The sequence below is a fragment of the Octopus bimaculoides genome, chromosome 22 (genome assembly GCF_001194135.2).
Source record: "Octopus bimaculoides isolate UCB-OBI-ISO-001 chromosome 22, ASM119413v2, whole genome shotgun sequence".
Taxonomy (NCBI): Eukaryota; Metazoa; Mollusca; class Cephalopoda; order Octopoda; family Octopodidae; genus Octopus; species Octopus bimaculoides.
This window is the reverse complement of record NC_069002.1, coordinates 30,759,009-30,761,997: the sequence shown is the minus strand read 5'-3', so window position 1 is coordinate 30,761,997 and position 2,989 is coordinate 30,759,009. Positions and strand designations below refer to the sequence as shown.

Here is a 2,989-nt window from a genome sequence, read left to right as displayed (position 1 = left end):
ACCAGCACCAGTGAAGTCCCCAAGTACTCTACAACTGAATGGCTCTACAAAAGGGACCCCAACAGAATAAGTACCAGGTTTAAAAGATAAGAACTGGGTGCAATCCAATCAGCTCCACTGGGTGGCATTTGGGGGCAAGGGCATTCAACTAAAACCCCTAACCAACCAAACTATTGCGAGTAGATGGGAACTGAAAGAAGCCCAACATACAAATGAATGCATGTTTGTGTGAACCCTTGTCTTGACGTCATACAATGGTTGTAAACGAGCATCACTGTCATACAAGAGGGGTTGTTCATTTCCAGTCTTCCATGGGGAAACAGTACCTTGGTTGGCAACAACGACGGGCATCCAACTATAGAAAATCTGCCTCAACAAATTCAGTCTGACCCACATGAGCATAAAAAAGTGGGCATTAAATGACAATGATGATGACGATGACAATGATGATGATGGATATTAAGAAAAGTGCTTAGTAATTTGGCTGAGAAATAAATTAACTCAGCTGACCAGAAGGTATAAAGTTTCCTCAGTTGTGGCCATTTAATCAATGTGGAAGATATATTTAGCTAGATCTCCCAACGATGTAATATTTATAGTTGAAGATATATATAGACAGAGAGAGAGAGAGAGAGAGGGAGAGGGTCTGATGTAGTGAGAAATGTCTGAGTAATTATTATTACCACCCCCACCCACCACATATACACACAAATGACAGGCCAGTAATCACGGAGATGGAACCTCTTTATAGTTATTGAACCTGCTAGAAATAGCAGCCAATTTTTTCTCATATCTTGCCCTGCTGTCTTAAAAAAGAACACATTGGGATTTATGTGTTCCTGGGTTCCCATCACATATGAAAAAAAAAAAACAACAACAATGGCCATGGCTAGATTGTCTTTCATCATAAGTCTTTTTTACTTGTTTCGGTCATTTGACTGTGGCCATGCTGGAGCACCGCCTTTAGTCGAGCAAATCGACACGACGACTTATTCTTTGTAAGCCTAGTACTTATTCTATCAGTCTCTTTTGCCGAACCGCTAAGTTACGGGGACGTAAACACCTGAGCATCGGTTGTCAAGCGATGGTGGGGCGACAAACACAGACACAGACACACACACACATATATATACATATATATATATACATATATATATATATATATACGACAGGTTTCTTTCAGTTTCCGTCTACCAAATCCACTCTCAAGGCTTTGGTCGGCCTGAGGCTATAGTAGAAGACACTTGCCCAAGGTGCCATGCAGTGGGACTGAACCCGGAACCATGTGGTTCGTAAGCAAGCTACTTACCACACAGCCACTCCTACGCCTAGTACCGACCTGGGGCTAAACAACTCAAATAACTCACTGACTTCTAAACAAACACCCATACACTACATATATATATATATACACACACACATAGCCACATGTCCAGGTATCTATTGTGATCAAACTCCCACCAACACACCATATATGGACACAAAAATGCCTATATATTACACACACACACAAATACCCTCAGATACATATAGTCATCGGTGCCAGAATCCAACCCATACACCATATGTGTATACAAAGAAATACCTTCATATACACACATCCTTTGGTGCTTCACACACATACCATATACAAATTCACACAATTAGCCTCATTTATATATATATATATATATTTATACACACACACCCAATGGTAAACCAAATCCATTGATAATTCATTATTTTTGAGTAGTCAAACAGAGTTATTCTTGGTTCATAAATGCGATTGATTCTTCATCAAGTTAGAGATTAATCAAGTTATTCTTATCCATTTCGTTTCATAGAAAGAAAAAAAAAACAAAAACCACTTATTTGTTACAAGAATTGTCTTGGAGGGAGAGAGGAGTGGTACAGCATGGAATGGAAAATGATGAATAAAAGATAGAATAGTGCTTAGTTTAGGAATCCCAGAAGATTATATTTAACTTTCTTGTTACCATATTTCTGCTGAAATGCACAGTTTTTATTAATTAACACATCCAATTTAACTTGGATGTGCTATTTTGAATGCTGTAGACTACAGTAATAGTTTCGAGAAATCATTATGCAAAGACATTAGATGCTATTAAAAGCACAGATATATCGGTTGACGAAATTTTGTCAGCACCTTCTCTTCGAGACGATTTCTCAAGATGATTACTGCAGTCTACAATGTTGGAAACCACACATCCAAGTTAAGTCAGATGTTCTAATTAATATTCATTACAAATGATACTTCTGTCGCTAATAGCTAATTTATACACAGTCTGCCAGTTTTGTTTAGTCAGTGTTAAACTATATTGGCTTCAAGAGATTTCAGTCTGACATTTCGTGATTGGGTATCTGCTGCTGATGAGGCAAAAATTACGCTGATGCTGGTAAAATTTCTTCTGCAAATATAATCTGTGCTATTTAGCTCTTTACAAGGTGGTTTCTAAGGTGGATTACTGCAGTCTTTGGTGTTCAAGACAGCACATCCATATGAAGTTGGATGTGCAAGTTAATATTTGTTACAAAGGCTGCTACCATCACTAACAGTTAATTTATAAACTGCTTTTGTTTCAATTAATTTTGAAAACAACAAAGAATTTATTAAAATACCTGTCATTATCAAGCTACTGCTTGGAACATGTTGTTGGCACTCCATCGCTTACGACGTCGAGGGTTCCAGTTTATCCGATCAATGGAACAGCCTGCTCGTGAGATTAACATGCAAGTGGCTGAGCACTCCACAGACACGTGTACCCTTAACGTAGTTCTCAGGAATATTCAGCGTGACACAGAATGTGGCAAGGCTGACCCTTTGAATTACAGGCACAACAGAAACAGGAAGTAAGAGTGAGAGAAAGTTGTGGTGGAAGAGTATAGCAGGGTTTGCCACCATCACCTGCCGGAGCCTTGTGGAGCGTTTAGGTGTTTTCGCTCAATAAACACTCACAACGCCCGGTCTGGGAATCGAAACCGCAATCCT

At 39.1% G+C, this 2,989-nt stretch overlaps 1 protein-coding gene across 1 annotated transcript in view; it reads right to left on the bottom strand.

Annotated features, from left to right (window-relative positions):
* Nucleotides 1–2,989, bottom strand: part of LOC106873493 (microtubule-actin cross-linking factor 1, isoforms 6/7) — a 102,508-nt gene that overhangs the window by 33,373 nt on the left and 66,146 nt on the right. The gene's annotated exons all lie outside the window — the stretch shown is intronic.